Source organism: Pseudophryne corroboree, chromosome 7 (genome assembly GCF_028390025.1).
Source record: "Pseudophryne corroboree isolate aPseCor3 chromosome 7, aPseCor3.hap2, whole genome shotgun sequence".
NCBI classification, from domain to species: domain Eukaryota; kingdom Metazoa; phylum Chordata; class Amphibia; order Anura; family Myobatrachidae; genus Pseudophryne; species Pseudophryne corroboree.
This window is the reverse complement of record NC_086450.1, coordinates 46,435,311-46,460,952: the sequence shown is the minus strand read 5'-3', so window position 1 is coordinate 46,460,952 and position 25,642 is coordinate 46,435,311. Positions and strand designations below refer to the sequence as shown.

The following is a 25,642-nucleotide window of genomic DNA, read 5'->3' as shown; positions in this document are numbered from 1 at the left end:
GCAGAGGGAGCAATGGCGCACAGCTGCAGTGCTGTGCGCTACCTTAATGAAGACCGGAGTCTTCAGCCGCCGATTTTCAACTTCTCTTCGGTTCTTCTGGCTCTGCAAGGGGGACGGCGGCGCGGCTCCGGGACCGGACGACCGAGGACTTGGCCTGTGTTCGATCCCTCTGGAGCTAATGGTGTCCAGTAGCCTAAGAAGCCCAAGCTAGCTGCAAGCAGGTAGGTTCGCTTCTCTCCCCTCAGTCCCACGTAGCAGTGAGTCTGTTGCCAGCAGATCTCACTGAAAATAAAAAAAACCTAACAAATACTTTCTTTCTAGGAAGCTCAGGAGAGCCCCTAGAGTGCATCCAGCTCTGGCCGGGCACAGATTCTAACTGAGGTCTGGAGGAGGGGCATAGAGGGAGGAGCCAGTGCACACCAGATATAGTACCTAATCTTTCTTTAAAGAGTGCCCAGTCTCTTGCGGAGCCCGTCTATTCCCCATGGTCCTTACGGAGTACCCAGCATCCACTAGGACGTCAGAGAAAATAAGTTTGCTGTAAGTTTTTACATCACGAATGAGTGAGGAAATCTGAATAATTGTTTATCCCATATGTAAAAACAGTATAACCACTATCCTGCCATGAACCCTCCAACTTCTCCACAGTGGCCTTAACGTCATAGCTATCCATCTCATACACTGGGCAAACACAGGAGCTGCCCACCTCATACCCGGGGCACACACACAGCACCTGTCCACCTCATACCCTGGACACACACACACAGAAGCTGTCCACCTCATACCCTGGACACACACACACACACACACAGCATCTGCCCACCTCATACCCCGGACACACACACAGCACCTGCCCACTTCATACCCCGGACACACACACAGAAGCTGCCCACCTCATACCCCAGACACACACACCTCATACCCCAGACACACACACACACCTCATACACACACACACCCCTCATACCCCAGACACACACACACAGAAGCTGCCCACCTCATACCCCAGACACACACACCTCATACCCCAGACACACACACACACCTCATACACACACACACACACCTCATACCCCAGACACACACACAGCAGCTGCTCATCTCATAATCCTCCACCTCTTATACCCCGGGCACACATTGACCCTCTCCCCTTACAATCCGGGCACACACGCATGTAACTGGCCCCCTCCACTTACACCCTGGCACAGTGCGAGCACCTCCTCACTGGCAGAGCCCATATGCAGGCACAAATACAGCGGGCAGCAAGTGGTCAGTACACGGCAGCGCAGAGACCGGGATATGGTGTGAGATATACACTGTACACACACCGTCCGGCGCTCAGTTCTGCTGACCGTAGCGGCGGGGACACTGACCTATGTAGAGACAGGCCGCTCAGTACATGAGTGCGGGAACGATCCGAGGGCGCCGAAGCGAAGGTATCCAACAACAGCAGCGCTCAGTCTGCCGCGTCCATAAGTGACGAATCGGCGCCTCCGTGTTACTCCCCTCCTCCCCCCACAGTGGAATCACTCATTTAACATGATTGTAATTGGCCGCAGCGGAGCGCGTCCCCAGGGACCCTCCCATTTTAGAGAAGTGAGTCCCCTGAACTCAAAACCGGGTAAAATACACGCTACAGCACGTTTTTGCGATCACTGGTGTGTACGCGTACACATGCTGCGGCAGCCGGCGGTGATTGACAGCTGAACTGGGCGGCCGTGTGTACACGCCTGCCCAGTTCATGACGTCATATCCCCGACGGATCGGGCAGTGTGTATGTTCAACACACTGCCCGATCCGTCCATAGATATATCTGCCGATCAATTGATCGGCAGATATATGTATCAGTGTGTACCCACCTTATACCTGGTTTGTTGAATTCTGATCTGCTTCAGGAAAATATTTCATACCTGGGGAAAAGAACATCAGATACAAGAAGGAAAACTGAGCTGCTCACTCAATAACCAGATATAAAGTTACATTATAGTAACCAAATATAGCTTCCCCGTTATCTGCATTGGCTGTCTATCAATAACCCTTCTACATCATACAGACTACCAGCAATCTCCTAACTGGTTGTAATGGATCATTTACCTCCCATAATACAGACCCCCAGGAATCTCCGAACTGGTTGTAATGGATCATTTATCTCCCATAATACAGACCCCCAGGAATCTCCTAACTGGTTGTAATGGATCATTTACCTCCCATAATACAGACCCCCAGGAATCTCCTAACTGGTACTTCTGCATCATCTCCCCCAGTCCGGCAGCCAGTTCTGTGCTAGTTGCCAGATGCCAGGTCTCCATTAACTGCGATGATCTTGCTGTTTCGTCCAAACTGTTTGGTGGTTCTCTCATTCTCATTTCAGCCCGTGTCTTGAGCGGACGAAGTTAGGCCTGTGAGAGTCACAAAAAGTTAAACACAAATAAGAGCAGATTAAGGTGTCTATTTACTAAGCCTTGCATGGAGATAGTCGCTGGAGATAGAACACCAGCCAATCGGCTCCTAACTCATTTTTCAAATACAGCCTGTGGCGTGTCAGTTAGGAGCGGATTGGCCGGTGTTTTATCGCCAGCGACTTTTATCTCCAGCCAAGGCTTCGTAAATAGTCCCCTCAATACTTTAATGCTAATCAGAAAATGTTTTACAAATCTAAATATTTTTTTTTACGTTCTCATGTGACAAAATTGCAAGGGAGATTTTCTAATGACAATGACTGTCATCAGGTTAGACGCATTTTAACAGTGTGTATACATGCTAGAAGTTCTTCCATAATGTGCCCAATAGCAAGCAGGAAGTCAGCAGGAGTGTGTCGGCACCAAGGTGCCGATTCACCACCCTTACCCTTATACTGCCAACGCCTATGCAATGCTTTAAGCTAGAATTTAACTTCGTACTGTGCAACTGATCTCCTGCTTACCGACATCATGAGAGTCCAGGTGGTCTTCAGGTTGCCGGCGGCTGGGCTCCCGACGACGACCACCATAACGACCGATTTTATCCCTTTTGGGGTCCAGTACCCCCGTGGGGGGAGAATACATAGCGCGCGCCACCGTGTCCGCAAAGGGCTCATTAGTGCTCACCCAGCTGTCAGGATTCCGGCGCCAGCGGGAGCCCGACCGCCTGCATGACATACTACACCCCGAGCGTCCATATCCTGAATGAATCCCTGATAAAGTTCTCAGGAAAAGTACTTTATAATGAGCAACATTGACAATTTGTGTGTGTATAAAACAAATTGGTATATATATATATATATATATATATATATATATATATATATATATATATATTACATTTTTTTCTATCAAAGTATCTGGCACCCCTGCCACTTCCCCGATGCCCTACTCAAAGGGAATCACAGACAAATAGGTATAGGCAGCACTATACATCTATACAGAATAATAGGATGGCACTGTGCAGGTGCTGGACACTGGGAAGCAAGGACATCTCTGCGGCAATGAGGGGGAGGCTGTCCATGGAAATAAGGTGCAGCGGCTGGCTGCGTATACAGTGTGCGACTGACACCCTGGCAGCCGACAATGGGGCCTCCGCTTGCGCCCTCAGGAAAGCACTCTCATTCCCCTCACACCACACGCGGCCTCTCTCCGCTACTCACCGATCCCGACTTCCACCTTCAAGCCACAGTAGCGCCGCACTCCGGGAATACTGTACGCAGCAGCAGCCTGCTTCCGCCCTTCCTGGAAGAACACTCCGCGCCCGCCGTTCAAAGGGTCTTTCCTAAAGTCAGCGGCGCGCCGTGTGACGTCACTGCGGATGTCCTCCCTGATGCCTGTTTCTCATGCTAAGCAGCAGGCAGAGCTGCCCGCGCCTTCCCTGTATATAAAGCAGGGCGCGGGCGGGGAGCAGTTAGGGACGAGTCAGTCAGTAGTCACACTCTGAGGTCTCACAGTGAAGTTGGTGAGAGCGGAGATAGTGCTGTAGTGTCCGCTCTCTCCCGGCCGCGTGATGTGTGTGACCGGGCCAAACCACGGCCAGTCAGTCACAGTGTGTACTGTGTGGCTGTAAGAAGAATGAAATATGTAATATTGTGCAAAGACTGTTTAATGAACTCATATATCTGAAAAAAACAAACATTCACCCGCAGTAAAAACAACGTCTCCTTTGAGTGTCACTCACACGTGCTGATGTGTTACATGACTGCTGATATGTTTTGTTTAGGATTGCAAATTGTATGAATTACTTTTTTTTTTTTAAAAAACATCTGGTGTCTGCAGTTGCTATTCCTGTTTATTATGTGCTTCCTACATATATGAAAACCTGTGGTGGGAAGTGTATATGAAAAACATACCTGACGTCCATAGTTCACCTTAAAAAAGCCTATAAAAAGGAAGGACTTTCAGTATTACAGAATTCTGTACCTTGTTTTGTTGTGGGTGAATATTTATTTTCTCGGATACATGATTTCATGGAACAGTGCTCGATTTGACATAATATTTCTATGTGTTGGGAGGAGTTAGATGTGAACCTCCTTTTAATGTCTGCTACAATTTTTTTTATCTGCGCATGAGCACAGAAAAAATTTGCTTCTACAGTAGGGATGGGCATCGGAAGCCCACCATCAAATGATGGCTGGCCTTCCGCCATCATATCTTTCGATGCAATGGTAACTGACTGTCGCATCAAATTAATTTGATAGAAGAAATTAATCATGATTTCTCTATCGTCCTAGTGGATGCTGGGGTTCCTGAAAGGACCATGGGGAATAGCGGCTCCGCAGGAGACAGGGCACAAAAGTAAAGCTTTCCGATCAGGTGGTGTGCACTGGCTCCTCCCCCTATGACCCTCCTCCAAGCCAGTTAGATTTTTGTGCCCGGCCAAGAAGGGTGCAATCTAGGTGGCTCTCCTAAAGAGCTGCTTAGAAAAGTTTAGCTTAGGTTTTTTATTTTACAGTGAGTCCTGCTGGCAACAGGATCACTGCAACGAGGGACTTAGGGGAGAAGAAGTGAACTCACCTGCGTGCAGGATGGATTGGCTTCTTGGCTACTGGACATCAGCTCCAGAGGGACGATCACAGGTACAGCCTGGATGGTCACCGGAGCCTTGCCGCCGGCCCCCTTGCAGATGCTGAAGTAAGAAGAGGTCCAGAATCGGCGGCAGAAGACTCCTCAGTCTTCTAAAGGTAGCGCACAGCACTGCAGCTGTGCGCCATTTTCCTCTCAGCACACTTCACACGGCAGTCACTGAGGGTGCAGGGCGCTGGGAGGGGGGCGCCCTGGGAGGCAAATGAATACCTATTTTGGCTAAAAATACCTCACATATAGCCTCCGGAGGCTATATGGAGATATTTAACCCCTGCCAGAATCCGTTAAGAGCGGGAGACGAGGCCGCCGAAAAAGGGGCGGGGCCTATCTCCTCAGCACACAGCGCCATTTTCCCTCACAGAAAGGCTGGAGGGAAGGCTCCCAGGCTCTCCCCTGCACTGCACTACAGAAACAGGGTTAAAACAGAGAGGGGGGGCACTAATTTGGCGTTATAGCATCTTTTTTATATATTTCTAAGGGAAAACACTTATATAAGGTTGTCCCTATATAATTATAGCGTTTTTGGTGTGTGCTGGCAAACTCTCCCTCTGTCTCTCCAAAGGGCTAGTGGGTCCTGTCCTCTATCAGAGCATTCCCTGTGTGTGTGCTGTGTGTCGGTACGTGTGTGTCGACATGTAGGAGGACGATGTTGGTGAGGAGGCGGAGCAATTGCCTGTAATGGTGATGTCACTCTCTAGGGAGTCGACACCGGAATGGATGGCTTATTTAGGGAATTACGTGATAATGTCAACACGCTGCAAGGTCGGTTGACGACATGAGACGGCCGACAAACAATTAGTACCGGTCCAGACGTCTCAAAAACACCGTCAGGGGTTTTAAAACGCCCGTTTACTTTAGTCGGTCGACACAGACACAGACAGGGACACTGAATCCAGTGTCGACGGTGAATAAACAAACGTATTCCTTATTAGGGCCACACGTTAAAGGCAATGAAGGAGGTGTTACATATTTCTGATACTACAAGTACCACAAAAGAGGGTATTATGTGGGATGTGAAAAAACTACCATAGTTTTTCCTGAATCAGATAAATTAAATAAAGTGTGTGATGATGCGTGGGTTCCCCCCGATAGAAAATTATGGGCGGTATACCCTTTCCCGCCAGAAGTTAGGGCGCGTTGGGAAACACCCCTTAGGGTGGATAAGGCGCTCACACGCTTATCAAAACAAGTGGCGGTACCGTCTATAGATAGGGCCGTCCTCAAGGACCAGCTGACGGGAGGCTGGAAAATATCATAAAAAGTATATACACACATACTGGTGTTATACTGCGACTAGCGATCGCCTCAGCCTGGATGTGCAGAGCTGGGGTGGCTTGGTCGGATTCCCTGACTAAAAATATTGATACCCTTGACAGGGACAGTATTTTATTGACTATAGAGCATTTAAAGGATGCATTTCTATATATGCGAGATGCACAGAGGGATATTTGCACTCTGGCATCAAGAGTAAATGCGATGTCCATAACTGCCAGAAGATGTTATGGACACGACAGTGGTCAGGTGATGCAGATTCCAAACGGCACAAAGGTGTATTGCCGTATAAAGGAAGAGGAGTTATTTGGGGTCGGTCCATCGGACCTGGTGGCCACGGCAACTGCTGGAAAATCCACCGTTTTTACCCTAAGTCACATCTCTGCAGAAAAAGACACCGTCTTTTCAGCCTCAGTCCTTTCGTCCCTATAAGATCATATCTGCCCAGGGATAGAGGAAAGGGAAGAAGACTGCAGCAGGCAGCCCATTCCCAGGAACAGAAGCGTTCCACCGCTTCTGACAAGTTCTCAGCATGGCGCTGAGACCGTACAGGACCCCTGGATCCTACAAGTAGTATCCCAGGGGTACAGATTGGAATGTCGAGACGTTTCCCCTTCGCAGGCTCCTGAAGTCTGCTTTACCAAGGTCTCCCTCCGACAAGGAGGCAGTATGGGAAAAAATTCACAAGCTGTATTCCCAGCAGGTGATAATTAAATTACCCCTCCTACTACAAGAAAAGGGGTATTATTCCACACTATATTGTGGTACTGAAGCCAGAAGGCTAGGTGAGACTTATTCTAAAAAAAAAAAAAAAAAATTTTTTGAACACTTACAAAGGTTCAAATCAAGATGGAGTCACTCAGAGCAGTGATAACGAACCAGGAAGAAGGGGACTATATAGTGTCCCGGGACATCAGGGATGCTTACCTCTATGTCCCAAATTTGCCCTTCTCACTAAGGGTACCTCAGGTTCGTGGTGCAGAACTGTCACTATCAGTTTCAGACGCTGCCGTTTGGATTGTCCACGGCACCCCGGGTCTTTACCAAGGTAATGGCCGAAATGATGATTCTTCTTCGAAGAAAAGGCGTCTTAATTATCCCTTACTTGGACGATCTCCTGATAAGGGCATAGTCCAGGGAACAGTTGGAGGTCGGAGTAGCACTATCTCGGATACTGTTACAACAGCAGGGGTGGATTCTAAATATTCCAAAATCGCAGCTGATCCCGACAACAAGTCTCCTGTGCTTAGGGATGATTCTGGACACAGTCCAGAAAAAGGTGTTTCTCCCGGAAGAGAAAGCCAGGGAGTTATCCGAGCTAGTCAGGAACCTCCTAAAAACAGTGCATCATTGCACAAGGGTCCTGGTAAAAATGGTGGCTTCCTACGAAGCAATTCCATTCGGCAGATTTCACGCAAGAACTTTTCAGTGGGATCTGCTGGACAAATGGTCCGGATCGCATCTTCAGATGCATCAGCGGATAACCCTATATCCAAGGACAAGGGTGTCTCTCCTGTGGTGGTTATAGAGTGCTCATCTTCTAGAGGGCCGCAGATTCGGCATTCAGGATTGGATGCTGGTGACCACGGAGCCCAGCCCGAGAGGCTGGGGAGCAGTCACACAAGGAAAAAATTTCCAGGGAGTGTGATCAAGTCTGGAGACTTTTCTCCACATAAATATACTGGAGCTAAGGGTAAATTTATAATGCTCTAAGCTTAGCAAGACCTCTGCTTCAAGGTCAGCCGGTATTGATCCAGTGGGAAAAACATCACGGCAGTCGCCCACGTAAACAGACAGGGCGACACAAGAAGCAGGAGGGCAATGGCAAAAACTGCAAGGACTTTTCGCTGGGCGGAAAATCATGTGATAGCACTGTCAGCAGTGTTTCATCCCGGGAATGGAAACTGGGAAGCAGACTTCCTCAGCAGGCACGACCTCCACCCGGGAGAGTGGAAACTTCATCGGGAAGTTTTTTTCCACATGATTGTAAACCGTTGGGAAATACCAAAGGTGGACATGATGGCGTCCCGTCTGAACAAAAAACGGGACAGGTATTGCGCCAGGTCAAGAGACCCTCAGGCAATAGCTGTGGACGTTCTGGTAACACCGTGGGTGTACCAGTCGGTGTATGTGTTCCCTCCTCTGCTTCTCATACCTAAGGTGCTGATAATTATAAGACGTAGAGGAGTAAGAACTATACTCATGGCTCCGGATTGGCCAAGAAGGACTTGGTAACCGGAACTTCAAGAGATGCTTACAGAGGTCTTATGGCCTCTGCCGCTAAGAAGGGACTTGCTTCAGCAAGTACCATGTCTGTTCCAAGACTTACCGCAGCTGCGTTTGTCGGCATGGCGGTGGAAAGCCGGATCCTAAGGGAAAAAGGCATTCCGGAAGAGGTCATTCCTACCCTGGTCAAAGCCAGAAAGGAGGTGACCGCACAACATTATCACCACATGTGGCGAAAATATGTTGCGTGGTGTGAGGCCAGGAAGGCCCCACAAAGAAATTTCAACTCGGTCGTTTCCTGCATTTCCTGCAAACAGGAGTGTCTATGGGCCTCAAATTGGGGTCCATTAAGGTTCAAATTTCGGCCCTGTCGATTTTCTTCCAGAAAGAATTGGCTTCAGTTCCTGAAGTCCAGAAGTTTGTCAAGGGAGTATTGCATATACAACCCCCTTTTGTGCCTCCAGTGGCACTGTGGGATCTCAACGTAGTTCTGGGATTCCTCAAATCACATTGGTTTAAAACCAGTCAAATCTGTGGATTTGAAGCATCTCACATGAAAAGTGACCATGCTCTTGGCCCTGGCCTGGACCAGGCGAGTGTCAAATTGGTGGTTTTTTCTCAAAAAAGCCCATATCTGTTTGTCCATTCGGACAGGGCAGAGCTGGGACTCGTCCCCAGTTCTCTCCCTAAGGTGGTGTCAGTGTTTCACCTGAACCAGCTTATTGTGGTGCCTTGCACCTACTAGGGACTTGGAGGACTCCAAGTTGCTAGATGTTGTCAGGGCCCTGAAAATATGTTCCAGGACGGCTGGAGTCAGGAAAACTGACTTGCTGTTATCCTGTAGGCACCCAACAAACTGGGTGCTCTTGCTTCTAAGCAGACTATTGCTAGTTGGATGTGTAATACAATTCAGCTTGCACATTCTGTGGCAGGCCTGCCACAGCCAAAATATGTAAATGCCCATTCCACAAGGAAGGTGGGCTCATCTTGGGCGGCTGCCCGAGGGGTCTCGGCTTTACAACTTTGCCGAGCAGCTACTTGGTCAGGGGCAAACACGTTTGCTAAATTCTACAAATTTGATACCCTGGCTGAGGAGGACCTGGAGTTCTCTCATTCGGTGCTGCAGAGTCATCCGCACTCTCCCGCCCGTTTGGGAGCTTTGGTATAATCCCCATGGTCCTTTCAGGAACCCCAGCATCCACTAGGACGATAGAGAAAATAAGAATTTACTTACCGATAATTCTATTTCTCGGAGTCCGTAGTGGATGCTGGGCGCCCATCCCAAGTGCGGATTATCTGCAATACTTGTACATAGTTACAAAAATCGGGTTATTATTGTTGTGAGCCATCTTTTCAGAGGCTCCGCTGTTATCATACTGTTAACTGGGTTTAGATCACAAGTTGTACGGTGTGATTGGTGTGGCTGGTATGAGTCTTACCCGGGATTCAAAATTCCTCCCTTATTGTGTACGCTCGTCCGGGCACAGTACCTAACTGGCTTGGAGGAGGGTCATAGGGGGAGGAGCCAGTGCACACCACCTGATCGGAAAGCTTTACTTTTGTGCCCTGTCTCCTGCGGAGCCGCTATTCCCCATGGTCCTTTCAGGAACCCCAGCATCCACTACGGACTCCGAGAAATAGAATTATCGGTAAGTAAATTCTTATTTTGTGCATGCGCAAAAAAAGTCCTGTTTGCGCATGTATGGTGGCTGGGTATGGGACTTGGGGTGGAACCATTGTTACACCATCATATGTTTACCATTAGATTGCGGCAAACATCGGAACACCGCTATCAAATGGTAAAACCACTACCATCACAAAGAAAACATCGATGGTTGCGATGTCCAATCCATCCTTATTCTACTGTATCTGGCTGTGCATATAAAAAAATATTACATATTAATGTACAGTCTTTTCATACACACATGTATGACTACTACTGTGCATTGCAGTCTACATACCACTATTTATCAAAGGTGTTTTTTTTGTTTCTCTGACGTCCTAGTGGATGCTGGGAACTCCGTAAGGACCATGGGGAATAGCGGCTCCGCAGGAGACTGGGCACAAAAAGTAAAAGCTTTAGACTAGCTGGTGTGCACTGGCTCCTCCCCCTATGACCCTCCTCCAAGCCTCAGTTAGATTTTTGTGCCCGAACGAGAAGGGTGCAAGCTAGGTGGCTCTCCTGAGCTGCTTAGAAGTAAAAGTTTAAATAGGTTTTTTATTTTCAGTGAGTCCTGCTGGCAACAGGCTCACTGCATCGTGGGACTAAGGGGAGAAGAAGCGAACTCACCTGACTGCAGAGTGGATTGGGCTTCTTGGCTACTGGACATTAGCTCCAGAGGGACGATCACAGGTTCAGCCTGGATGGGTCCCGGAGCCGCGCCGCCGGCCCCCTTACAGAGCCAGAAGAGCGAAGAGGTCCGGAGAAAGCGGCGGCAGAAGACGTTCCTGTCTTCAAATAAGGTAGCGCACAGCACTGCAGCTGTGCGCCATTGCTCTCAGCACACTTCACACTCCGGTCACTGAGGGTGCAGGGCGCTGGGGGGGAGCGCCCTGAGACGCAATAAAAACGATATAAAAACCTTATATGGCTTAAAAAAATGCATCACATATAGCTCCTGGGCTATATGGATGCATTTATCCCCTGCCAGTTTCCTGAAAAAAGCGGGAGAAAAGGCCGCCGTGAAGGGGGCGGAGCCTTTCTCCTCAGCACACAAGCGCCATTTTCTTTCACAGCTCCGCTGGAAGGACGGCTCCCTGACTCTCCCCTGCAGACTACACTACAGAAACAGGGTAAAACAAGAGAGGGGGGGCACTATTGGCAGCTAATATATAATACAGCAGCTATAAAGGGAGTAACACTTATATAAGGTTATCCCTGTATATATATAGCGCTCTGGTGTGTGCTGGCAAACTCTCCCTCTGTCTCCCCAAAGGGCTAGTGGGGTCCTGTCCTCTATCAGAGCATTCCCTGTGTGTGTGCTGGGTGTCGGTACGATTGTGTCGACATGTATGAGGAGGAAAATGATGTGGAAGCAGAGCAATTGCCTGTGTTAGTGATGTCACCCCCTAGGGAGTCGACACCTGACTGGATGGTAGTAATTAAAGAATTACGTGACAATGTCAGCACTTTGCAAAAAAACTGTTGACGACATGAGACAGCCGACAAATCAATTAGTGCCTGTTCAGGCGTCTCAGACACCGTCAGGGGCGCTAAAACGCCCGTTACCTCAGATGGTCGACACAGACCCTGACACGGATACTGAATCCAGTGTCGACGGTGACGAGACAAACGTAATGTCCAGTAGGGCCACACGTTACATGATCACGGCAATGAAGGAGGCATTGAACATTTCTGACACTACAAGTACCACAAAAAAGGGTATTATGTGGGGTGTGAAAAAACTACCAGTAGTTTTTCCTGAGTCAGATGAATTAAATGAGGTGTGTGATAAAGCGTGGGTTTCCCCCGATAAAAAACTGCTGATTTCTAATAAATTATTGGCACTATACCCTTTCCCGCCAGAGGTTAGGGCACGTTGGGAAACACCCCCTAGGGTAGATAAGGCGCTCACACGCTTATCAAAACAAGTGGCGTTACCGTCTCCTGATACGGCCGCTCTCAAGGAACCAGCTGATAGAAGGCTGGAAAATATCTTAAAAGGTATATACACACATACCGGTGTTATACTGCGACCAGCGATCGCCTCAGCCTGGATGTGCAGCGCTGGAGTGGCTTGGTCGGATTCCCTGACTAAAAATATTGATACCCTGGATAGGGACAGTATATTATTAACTATAGAGCATTTAAAGGATGCATTACTATATATGCGAGATGCACAGAGGGATATTTGCACCCTGGCATCTAGAGTAAGTGCGATGTCCATTTCTGCCAGAAGAACGTTATGGACGCGACAGTGGTCAGGTGATGCGGATTCCAAACGACATATGGAAGTATTGCCGTATAAAGGGGAGGAGTTATTTGGGGTCGGTCTATCGGACCTGGTGGCCACGGCAACGGCTGGAAAATCCACCTTTTTACCCCAGGTCACCTCTCAGCAGAAAAAGACACCGTCTTTTCAAACCCAGTCCTTTCGTCCCTATAAGGGCAAGAGGGAAAAAGGCCGCTCATTCCTGCCCCGGGGCAGAGGAAGGGGAAAAAGACTGCACCATGCAGCCTCTTCCCAGGAGCAGAAGCCCTCCCCCGCTTCTGCCAAGTCCTCAGCATGACGCTGGGGCTCTGCAAGCAGACTCGGGCACGGTGGGGGGCCGTCTCAAGAATTCAGCGCGCAGTGGGCTCACTCGCAAGTGGACCCCTGGATCCTGCAGGTAGTATCACAGGGGTACAAATTGGAATTCGAGACGTCTCCCCCTTGCCGGTTCCTGAAGTCTGCTCTACCAACGTCTCCCTCCGACAGGGAGGCAGTATTGGAAGCTATTCACAAGCTGTATTCCCAGCAGGTGATAATCAAGGTACCCCTCCTACAACAGGGAAAGGGGTATTATTCCACGCTGTTTGTGGTACCGAAGCCGGACGGCTCGGTGAGACCAATTTTAAATCTAAAATCTTTGAACACTTACATAAAAAGGTTCAAATTCAAGATGGAGTCACTCAGAGCAGTGATAGCGAACCTGGAAGAAGGGGACTATATGGTATCTCTAGACATCAAGGATGCTTATCTCCATGTCCCAATCTACCCTTCTCACCAAGGGTACCTCAGGTTTGTGATACAAAACTGTCATTATCAGTTTCAGACGCTGCAGTTTGGATTGTCCACAGCACCACGGGTCTTTACCAAGGTAATGGCCGAAATGATGATTCTTCTTCGAAGAAAAGGCGTATTAATTATCCCTTACTTGGACGATCTCCTGATAAGGGCAAGGTCCAGGGAACAGTTAGAGGTCGGAGTAGCACTATCTCAGGTAGTGCTACGTCAGCACGGGTGGATTCTAAATATCCCAAAATCACAGCTGATTCCAACAACACGTCTACTGTTCCTAGGGATGATTCTAGACACAGTCCAGAAAAAGGTGTTTCTCCCGGAGGAGAAGGCCAGGGAGTTATCCGAGCTAGTCAGGAACCTCTTAAAACCAGGACAAGTGTCAGTGCATCAGTGCACGAGAGTCCTGGGAAAAATGGTGGCTTCTTACGAAGCGATTCCATTCGGAAGATTCCATGCAAGAACTTTTCAGTGGGATCTGCTGGACAAATGGTCCGGATCGCATCTTCAGATGCATCAGCGGATAACCCTATCTCCAAGGACAAGGGTATCTCTCCTGTGGTGGTTACAGAAGGCTCATCTTCTAGAGGGCCGCAGATTCGGCATTCAGGATTGGATGCTGGTAACCACGGATGCCAGCCTGAGAGGCTGGGGAGCAGTCACACAGGGAAGAAATTTCCAGGGCTTGTGGTCAAGCATGGAAACGTCTCTTCACATAAATATCCTAGAGCTAAGGGCCATTTACAATGCCCTAAGTCAGGAGTGGACAACTGGGAAGCAGACTTCCTCAGCAGACACGACCTCCACCCGGGGGAGTGGGGACTTCATCCAGAAGTCTTCCAAGTGATTGTAAACCGTTGGTAAAAACCAAAGGTGGACATGATGGCGTCCCGTCTCAACAAGAAACTGGACAGATATTGCGCCAGGTCAAGGGACCCTCAGGCAATAGCGGTGGACGCTCTGGTAACTCCGTGGGTTTTCCAGTCGGTATATGTGTTCCCTCCTCTTCCTCTCATACCAAAAGTACTGAGAATCATAAGAAGGAGAGGAGTAAGAACGATACTCGTGGCTCCGGATTGGCCAAGAAGAACTTGTTACCCGGAGCTGCAAGAGATGCTCACGGAGGACCCGTGGCCTCTACCTCTAAGGAAGGACCTGCTCCAGCAGGGACCTTGTCTGTTCCAAGACTTACCGCGGCTGCGTTTGACGGCATGGCGGTTGAACGCCGGATCCTGAAGGAAAAAGGCATTCCAGATGAAGTCATCCCTACCCTGATCAAGGCCAGGAAGGATGTAACTGCAAAACATTATCATCGCATTTGGCGAAAATATGTTGCGTGGTGTGAGGCCAAGAAGGCCCCTACGGAGGAATTTCAACTGGGTCGTTTCCTACATTTCCTGCAAGCAGGATTGTCTATGTGCCTAAAATTAGGATCCATTAAGGTTCAAATTTCGGCCCTGTCGATCTTCTTCCAGAAAGAACTGGCTTCAGTGCCTGAAGTTCAGACGTTTGTCAAAGGGGTACTGCATATACAGCCTCCTTTTGTGCCTCCAGTGGCACCTTGGGATCTCAATGTAGTTTTAGGGTTCCTAAAATCACATTGGTTTGAACCACTTGCCACAGTGGATTTGAAATATCTCACATGGAAAGTGGTAATGCTGTTGGCCCTGGCTTCAGCCAGGCGCGTATCAGAATTGGCGGCTTTATCCTATAAAAGCCCTTACCTGATATTTCATTCGGATAGGGCGGAATTGAGGACTCGTCCTCAATTTCTCCCTAAGGTGGTTTCAGCGTTTCACATGAATCAACCTATTGTGGTACCTGTGGCTACTAGGGACTTGGAGGACTCCAAGTTGCTGGACGTAGTCAGGGCCCTGAAAATATATGTTTCCAGGACGGCTGGAGTCAGAAAATCTGACTCGCTGTTTATACTGTATGCACCCAACAAGCTGGGTGCTCCTGCTTCTAAGCAGACGATTGCTCGTTGGATTTGTAGTACAATTCAACTTGCACATTCTGTGGCAGGCCTGCCACAGCCAAAATCTGTTAAAGCCCATTCCACAAGGAAGGTGGGCTCATCTTGGGCGGCTGCCCGAGGGGTCTCGGCTTTACAACTTTGCAGAGCAGCTACTTGGTCAGGGGCAAACACGTTTGCTAAATTCTACAAATTTGATACCCTGGCTGAGGAGGACCTGGAGTTCTCTCATTCGGTGCTGCAGAGTCATCCGCACTCTCCCGCCCGTTTGGGAGCTTTGGTATAATCCCCATGGTCCTTACGGAGTTCCCAGCATCCACTAGGACGTCAGAGAAAATAAGAATTTACTTACCGATAATTCTATTTCTCGTAGTCCGTAGTGGATGCTGGGCGCCCATCCCAAGTGCGGATTGTCTGCAATACTTGTATATAGTTATTGTTACAAACAAATCGGGTTGTTTATTGTTGGAAGCCATCTTTTCAGAGGCTCCTACGGTTATCATACTGTTAACTGGGTTCAGATCACGAGTTGTACGGTGTGATTGGTGTGGCTGGTATGAGTCTTACCCGGGATTCAAGATCCTTCCTTATTATGTACGCTCGTCCGGGCACAGTATCTTAACTGAGGCTTGGAGGAGGGTCATAGGGGGAGGAGCCAGTGCACACCAGCTAGTCTAAAGCTTTTACTTTTTGTGCCCAGTCTCCTGCGGAGCCGCTATTCCCCATGGTCCTTACGGAGTTCCCAGCATCCACTACGGACTACGAGAAATAGAATTATCGGTAAGTAAATTCTTATTTCTCTAACGTCCTAGTGGATGCTGGGGACTCCGTCAGGACCATGGGGAATAGCGGCTCCGCAGGAGACAGGGCACAAAAGCAAGCTTTTAGGATCACATGGTGTGTACTGGCTCCTCCCCCTATGACCCTCCTCCAAGCCTCAGTTAGGTTTTTGTGCCCGTCCGAGCAGGGTGCAATCTAGGTGGCTCTCCTAAAGAGCTGCTTAGAAAAAGTTTTTAGGTTTATTATTTTCAGTGAGTCCTGCTGGCAACAGGCTCACTGCATCGTGGGACTTAGGGGAGAGATTTTCAACTCACCTGCGTGCAGGATGGATTGGAGTCTTAGGCTACTGGACATAGCTTCAGAGGGAGTCGGAACACAGGTCACCCTGGGGTTCGTCCCGGAGCCGCGCCGCCGATCCCCCTTACAGATGCTGAAGATCGAGGGTCCGGAAACAGGCGGCAGAAGGCTCTTCAGCCTTCATGAAGGTAGCGCACAGCACTGCAGCTGTGCGCCATTGTTGCTACACACTTCACACTGAACGGTCACGGAGGGTGCAGGGCGCTGCTGGGGGCGCCCTGGGCAGCAATATTTAATACCTTTGATGGCAAAGAATACATCACATATAGCCATTGAGGCTATATGTATGTATTTAACCCAGGCCAGATATCTCAAAACCCGGGAGAAAAGCCCGCCGGATAAGGGGCGGGGCTTATTCTCCTCAGCACACAGCGCCATTTTCCTGCTCAGCTCCGCTGTGAGGAAGGCTCCCAGGACTCTCCCCTGCACTGCACTACAGAAACAGGGTAACAAAGAGAAGGGGGGCATATTTTGGCGATATTTATATATTTAAAGCGCATATAACAAAAACAACACCTTTTAGGGTTGTTTATATACATTTTATAGCGCTTTTGGTGTGTGCTGGCAAACTCTCCCTCTGTCTCCCCAAAGGGCTAGTGGGGTCCTGTCTTCGATAAGAGCATTCCCTGTGTGTCTGCTGTGTGTCGGTACGTGTGTGTCGACATGTATGAGGACGATGTTGGTGTGGAGGCGGAGCAATTGCCGGTAATGGTGATGTCACCCCCTAGGGAGTCGACACCGGAATGGATGGCTTTAATTATGGAATTACGTGATAATGTTAGTACATTACAAAAGTCAGTTGACGAAATGAGACGGCCGGAAAACCAGTTAGTACCTGCTCAGGCGTCTCAGACACCGTCAGGGGCTGTAAAACGTCCCTTACCTCAGTCAGTCGACACAGGTACCGACACAGATGAATCTAGTGTCGACGGTGAAGAAACAAACGTATTTTCCAATAGGGCCACACGTTATATGATCACGGCAATGAAGGAGGCTTTGCAGATCTCTGATACTGCAGGTACCTCAAAAAGGGGTATTATGTGGGGGGTGAAAAAACTACAGATGTAGCCACCTTTATCTTGAGTGGCCGCGGCGGTTGTCCCGTTCGACCATACGCAGCGTACTGTGGCGTAGCGAGGCGCGCCTAGCCACAGAGAGGCTATCTAATCGCACGGAGACAGACATTTGACGTTTGGCGTTACCTTTACGTGTAATACCTGCGATCAGCCACCAGATGTCGCTTTTTACAATCACCACTGCGCATGCGTGTGGTCTCCCGTAAAATACAATACTGACATACATAATAAGGACTACTTTACTAAGGCGTCTCATTACGCTGCATACAGCAAATACTGTACTCATTACGCTGCATTATTTAATACAGTACTGTATATACAGTACGACACCGACGCAAATACAGTAGTACAGCATACAGTATATGATCCATCTACAATACTTTATGAATACTGTATGTGAGCGTCCAAGTCCCGCAGACAAAACACAGTACTGTAAAACCAGTAGTGTACACTGTCGCAAATGGATGTGTGTTACAAGTTCACTATTGCCTCTCAAGATTAGGAATTTTCTACAGTATGTTATCGTCCTAATCCCGTAGCCATTACAGCATAATCAAAACCAACGGATTTATACATTTGTCTGCGGCGAAGTGGTGAAGTGTTTCGCTTCCTATACTCAGAGTCCAGGGTTCGATTCCTTAAGTACGAATGCATGTTACTGTAGTTTTTTTCAGACACTTTATTATTTTTTTTATTCACATACTGTAAACCAGGGCATACAGTAGCTGCATGAGCGGTTCTATGCGATCGAGTCCGGTGTACCATAATGTGCAGGTTCTATGCAGGTTAAGGTACTATGCTCCGTACACAGTACACATACAATTCTGTAGCTGGGCAGACTGAATAGAAATGGCTACCACCTATGACTCCTTGCCCCACAGAGGCCCTAGGCTACGGAGCAAGTAATAGTCCAGATTGTACAGACTATGGGGCAATGCTGAAGGAGCGTCACAATCCCCTAGCTAAAATACACAGTATGCATATTATGGTACACCGGACTCGATGACATACTGTAGCACACTGGCAAAATGGCCGCCGCCCCTGAACCCTTGTGCAGGTTATGGGGCAATGCTGAAGGAGCGTCACAATCCCCTAGCCAAAATACACAGGGGAGGGATAAGCTACTGTAGGATTGCATACAGTATTACGGTACACCGGACTCAATCGCATAGCACACTGTCAAAACGACCACTACCCATGAACCCCCACCTCCTGAACCCCCACCTCGTGGCAGGCAGCAGTTGGGTATGGAATGAGAAATGGCATAAGCTGTGCAGGCTACGGGGCGATGCTGAAGGAGCGTCACAATCCCCTAGCCAAAATACACAGAGATACTGTAAGCGAGGTCTATGCACATTACAGTACTGTACGTTACACCGGGCTCGGTCGCATAGCAAACTGACAAAACACAAGTTTTACAGTACATACAGTAAAGCAGGCCAAAGCTGCAGGAGAGTTTCTACTGTAAAGGTTCTATGCACCGTACGGTAATGTACACATACCTGTACAATTCTATAGCAGGGCAGACTCAATTGAAATGGCTACCGCCTGTGACTCCTACAGTAGCTCCTAGGAGGCACTCAGCTATGGAGCAAATAACAGCACAGATTTTGCAGGCTACGGGGCAATGCTGAAGGAGCGTCACAATCCCCTAGCTACAATACACAGGGGTGATAGAGATAATCGAGTGGCTGGAGGGGGGTCCCCTTGATTTAAGGGGCCCCCACTCCTCCAGGGTACTCCGGCCAGGTGTGACTAGTTGGGTATTTAATTCCATGGCCGCAGGGACCGGTATAAAAGTCTCCCCCGGCTGTGCATTATCTGTCCAGCTAGTGGAGCCCAGTGCTGATTCAAAAAATATGGGGAACCCCTACGCTTTTTTTGTCCCCCTTATTTTTTGCACCAGGACCAGGCGCAGAGCCCGGTGCTGGTTCTAAAAAGATGGGGGATCCCGTGTCCATTTTTTCCGTATTCCTTCCGGAATTCGACTGCAATTGCATATACAGTACTGTACCCCTTAATGTCACTGCTTACAGTATACAGTATTTAGACATGAGCTTGTGTACAGTATCTGTCATGAGGTGCTTTTTTCACTGACACTATAACTTTTTTCTATTGTGATATACTGTACAGAGGCGGCAAACTAGCCAAACGGGAATAATCAGCTTCTGCAGAATAAAATGAGATGCTACAGTACATGCCTATATTCTGTGAGTGACTGCGGCTCTATGAAATTAAATCAGAAAATTTAAATATGAAATGCATTACTAATGTGTGGCATTACTGTACTGTATGTGTATAAGGTGTACTACAATATTTTCTGGTGTAACATAAGGAAAGGGCACTACTGCATGGTCTAATGCAGTGGTTCTCAAACTTGGTCCTCAGGACCCCACACAGTGCATGTTTTGCAGGTAAACCAGCAAGTGCACAGATGTATTCATTACTAACTGACACATTTTAGAAGGTCCATACAGTAGGTGGAGCTAATTTTTTCACTTGTGATTCTGTGAGACCTGCAAAACCTGCACTGTGTGGGGTCCTGAGGACTGAGTTTGAGAACCTGTGGTCTAATGTAAATAAAGATGAATGTGGTGGGGTGTAATGTGAATAAGGGGCATTACTGTTAGGAGTAATGTGGTACTATGATATGATGTCATGAGAATAAGAGACACCACTGCATGATATAATGTGAATAAAGTTGCAGTACTGTGTTGTGTCATTTCATCTTCGGGTATTATTGTGTTACCATGCCCCTTCCCAGCAAGAACATACTGTACACTGTTTTGGGCTGGCACTAAATGTGCACATTGTTCTTATTTAGATTATAGGGGGTAGGAGCGCCAAAATGGGTGATGGTGCTGGGAAAGGGGTGCAGGGTTAGAGGCGGAACTACGTAGCATCTGTGCAAGAGGGCATCAGCCAAAATCTAGCCTAGGGCATCATGTTGGTCAGGTTTGGCTCTGATAATACTGTATACTGTACTCTTACTGTACTTTGCATTCAATACAGATACTGTTTGCACACAGGTTTTACATGAATCATTGGCAATGCTGCAGGAGTGTCTCATTAGGCAATCTAAAATATACCACGACTATGGGTGGGGATACAGTAGGGAAGTTCTGTCACCATAAGCTGTCTGCTGTGTATAGCATATTTCCATCTGAGATGCATTTGTGTGTTTGTAATAAGAAAAAAACATTTTACTGTACATTTAGTGGATACAGTATTTCTCCCCCATAATGACGTATCATACTGTACAGGTACCCTCATGTACTGTACCGTACCATACTGTAAAATTGAATATTTATTGGAAAAACATCAATATTAATGTAAAAATAAAGTATTACAACATCCGATTCCATGTACTGCACTGATCAAAATGTACAGTACTCTTATTCAGGACTTATAAAACTGAAAATAACTGTTCATACAGTACACATCAATAACATTACTACTGTATAATATTCTACATTAGTTTATGCAATAATCAGACAAAGGCAATTTTATCATTTTTTTTAATAATGCACCAATTTAAAATTTTAAACAGAAAATACAGAACTACATATTTGTGGCTTGACCATTTCTTTCAACTACAACAGGTAATACTTTATACAGGTGATTTATATAATTATTACAATGTTCAGGTGTGAGTACTTCTAGCCAAAATTTCTTTATCCCATCCACCAGTTGCTGTTTTGTTGTTGGCTTTGCAACACTCCTAACGTACCTCTTCAATTGAGCCCACACTAATTCGATTGGGTTCATGTCTGGTGATCTATATAAAAATAAAAAAAAAGCGTATAGAAAAAATTAATTACATTACAGTAAATAGAGAAAATTAAACATACAATATTGTACTGTTTATTAAACAAATTTTTTTTTTACAGTACTAGAGTGCTATCCAAAATTTTACTTGTACACTGTTGAAAGAATACTCACTCTGGTGGTGTGCGTTCCCAATTCATACCTTTCTCTTCCATAAATTTGGCTGAGGCGGAGTGTTTAGGATCATTGTCTTGGAATATCCTATGGTGAGTTGGGTAATATTTATTCACAAATGGCACCATACATTTCTCTACTATTGTTTCTTGGAAATATTTCTTATCCATGATTCCTACAGAAATCAAAAAATGTTGTTCATTAATAAGCAACTCCTTTTATTGTGCAGTTACACGTACTCTACAGTACAACATGTATTTTTACAGAACACAGGCACAGAATAAAGTATAGTACTGTACCTTCGAAAAATAATAGGGGACCAGCTCCTAATCGTGATATGCCTCCCCATACATGGATTTTCAATGGATGCTTTGGGCGTGGTTTTAAAGAGATATGGTTACGTTTCCTGAATGACATTCTGGAGAACCGCTCAAGGGCAACAGACGATTCATCTGTGAAAATGACATCATCAAATGTTTCACCACTCTCAATCCATCGCCGTGCCTGTTCCACTCTCTTTTCTTTATTCACATCTCTTATCATTGGAGATATCCTGTGAAGAGCCAAAAATAATGAAATCAGATACAGTTATGAAATTACAGATTTACAGATTACTGTATATACAGTAGACTGTATGTGCAGTATACTGTATTATATACCTACTGTATACATTAAACTGTACATACAGTACATTAAGTTACATACAGAGTAATATATATATATACATACTGTACATACACACAAACACACACACACACACAGTATACAGTATGTAATCATCACAATAAGCCGGCAATGCTTCATTGCTGTCTCTGAGTGCCTATACAGTAGGTATCTCTTTTGGGATAGAATATATACAGTATATACACACACACATACTGTATATAGTATAAAGTACACACTCTGTATAATGATTTATGGCATTATTATATCACGTATCAAGGGATTATTAACAGTGCATTTACTGTATGGTTTATACTGCTTTCAGTATTTTACCTTGTTGCGCCAAAGGTCCATCCCATTTTCCGTCGCATCCTTCTGATGCTGGTGGCCGATATGTCCAGGTCATACTTGGAATGGAGAATTCGTTTTATTTGCAGAGCAGTACGCTCATCATCCTCACGAGTTAGTTCCTCCACAATTTGTTGCACTCTCCTACAGTACAATACAGTATGAAAAATATGAATTCATGAACAGCACAATCACAGTTACAATTGATGAAGTTTTTATTTTATTTCAAAAAAATTGTTTATGGTATAAAGCAAGTCATTTAAACATTACAGTAGTGTACAGTACGTACCATGTGCATTTTGTAGGAAATACAAATCTGGGCGTTGTTCTCTCGAATGCATGATAGCGCACCGTTTCTAAAGTGACTATAATGCCACTTTCCTTGAGCCATGCATGGATCTCTTTGATGGTTTTATTTTCTTTTTTCATGTTGGCGATTATCTTGCTCATCGTTTTGTTGATAGTTACTGGCATGTTGTCCAACTATAATTCCTGTATGGAGAGAAAACATTTGTGAATACTGTAGTCTAAAATTTACACATCTGAAAATGCATAAGAGTTTTATGATAGAAGTTAATACTGTACATGTTTACTATCCAGTACCTGATGTTCAAATTTAAGTATTGTATACTGTACAGTACTGAAAATACAACTTCAGTGTTATGGACTGTATGAAACAGATACAGTACAGTAAATAACCCTCCTTGGAAGTGCATGGGCCCTGTGAGACTTACAGTAGTGTACAGCATAAGGGTCGACTGACATGATGTACAAGCATTACATACAGTACATGTCAGTACTGTATGTAAATTCTTCAATTATTGCCTAACAACAATGCTGCTTACTGTATATTAAATACTGTAGGCCTAGAAATGTGCATCTCAATATAGTAGTTAAAAACACAGGGGCCTATGTGGATAAGCGAGTTCTATGCACACTAAAAATGGCCACCGACCGTGAACCCCCAGCACGTGGCAGCGCTCGGATATGTAGTGAGATACAGTATGGCATACATTTCACAGTTCAGGGGGCAATGCTGAAGGAGCGTCACAATCCCCTAGCTCAATTACATTGGGATAAGCGAGGTCTATGCACACTACGGTATACCGAGCTGGATCGCTTAGCAACCTGACAAAATGGCCGCCGACCGTGAACTCCCAGCACGTGGCAGCGCTCGGATATGTAGTGAGATACAATATGGCATACATTTCACAGTTCAGGGGGCAATGCTGAAGGAGCGTCACAATCCCCTAGCTCAATTACATTGGGATAAGCGAGGTCTATGCACATTACGGTATACCGAGCTGGATCGCTTAGCAACCTGACAAAATGGCCGCCGACCGTGAACTCCCAGCACGTGGCAGCGCTCGGATATGGAGTGAGATACAATATGGCATACATTTCACAGTTCAGGGGGCAATGCTGAAGGAGCGTCACAATCCCCTAGCTCAATTACACTGGGATAAGCGAGGTCTACTGTATGCACATTACGGTATACCGAGCTGGATCGCTTAGCAACCTGACAAAATGGCCGCCGACCGTGAACTCCCAGCACGTGGCAGCGCTCGGATATGTAGTGAGATACAATATGGCATACATTTCACAGTTCAGGGGGCAATGCTGAAGGAGCGTCACAATCCCCTAGCTCAATTACATTGGGATAAGCGAGGTCTATGCACATTACGGTATACCGAGCTGGATCGCTTAGCAACCTGACAAAATGGCCACCGACCGTGAACTCCCAGCACGTGGCAGCGCTCGGATATGTAGTGAGATACAGTATGGCATACATTTTAAAATACACCGGGATAAGTTGTACAGGCCATGGAGCAATGCACAGGGACATTCATCATTTACGTACAGTATATAAATAATTGTAAACCGTAAATGAAAGAATTACCGGTCAAATACTGTATGACGAAACTGTGTCAATGAGCTGGAACAGTATGGCCTGTGAAGAAGTTTTCGAAGGCAGAAACGGAGAGCAAATTATCAGGAGATTTCTGAAAGGTCGGAGAAGATCCACACAGCAAGTCTGCTTAAGAGGAAACAGCTTTGCAAAGTGGGTAGCGGGGCGGTGACTGAGACGCTCTTTTATTCACATTCACACAAAAGGAATTCTTACCGCTGTGATTGGTGCCAATATAGGCGCATTCATCCTTACACCAATCACAGAGCATACTGTACTTTTGAATGTGAATAAAAGAGCGTCTCAGTCACCGCCCGCTACCCACTTTGCACATCTGTTTCCTCGTAGGCAGACTTGCTGTGTGGATCTTCTCCGACCTTTCAGAAATCTCCTGATAATTTGCTCTCCGTTTCTGCCTTCGAAAACTTCTTCACAGGCCATACTGTTCCAGCTCATTGACACAGTTTCGTCATACAGTATTTGACCGGTAATTCTTTCATTTACGGTTTACAATTATTTATATACTGTACGTAAATGATGAATGTCCCTGTGCATTGCTCCATGGCCTGTACAACTTATCCCGGTGTATTTTAAAATGTATGCCATACTGTATCTCACTACATATCCGAGCGCTGCCACGTGCTGGGAGTTCACGGTCGGTGGCCATTTTGTCAGGTTGCTAAGCGATCCAGCTCGGTATACCGTAATGTGCATAGACCTCGCTTATCCCAATGTAATTGAGCTAGGGGATTGTGACGCTCCTTCAGCATTGCCCCCTGAACTGTGAAATGTATGCCATATTGTATCTCACTACATATCCGAGCGCTGCCACGTGCTGGGAGTTCACGGTCGGCGGCCATTTTGTCAGGTTGCTAAGCGATCCAGCTCGGTATACCGTAATGTGCATACAGTAGACCTCGCTTATCCCAGTGTAATTGAGCTAGGGGATTGTGACGCTCCTTCAGCATTGCCCCCTGAACTGTGAAATGTATGCCATATTGTATCTCACTCCATATCCGAGCGCTGCCACGTGCTGGGAGTTCACGGTCGGCGGCCATTTTGTCAGGTTGCTAAGCGATCCAGCTCGGTATACCGTAATGTGCATACAGTAGACCTCGCTTATCCCAGTGTAATTGAGCTAGGGGATTGTGACGCTCCTTCAGCATTGCCCCCTGAACTGTGAAATGTATGCCATATTGTATCTCACTACATATCCGAGCGCTGCCACGTGCTGGGAGTTCACGGTCGGCGGCCATTTTGTCAGGTTGCTAAGCGATCCAGCTCGGTATACCGTAATGTGCATAGACCTCGCTTATCCCAATGTA

The 25,642-nt window shown here is 46.9% G+C and overlaps 1 long non-coding RNA gene across 1 annotated transcript in view; it reads right to left on the bottom strand.

Moving 5' to 3' along the window:
- The window catches only part of LOC134944514 (uncharacterized), a 39,021-nt gene extending 35,219 nt beyond the window's left edge, over positions 1-3,802 (bottom strand). The window contains exons 1-2 of the long non-coding RNA XR_010181886.1: positions 3,623-3,802; positions 2,205-2,399 (exon numbers count right to left, since the gene is read on the bottom strand). This is a non-coding gene — a long non-coding RNA (uncharacterized LOC134944514). The remainder of the gene's footprint in view (positions 1-2,204; positions 2,400-3,622) is intronic.
- Between the last annotated feature and the right edge of the window lie 21,840 nt (positions 3,803-25,642).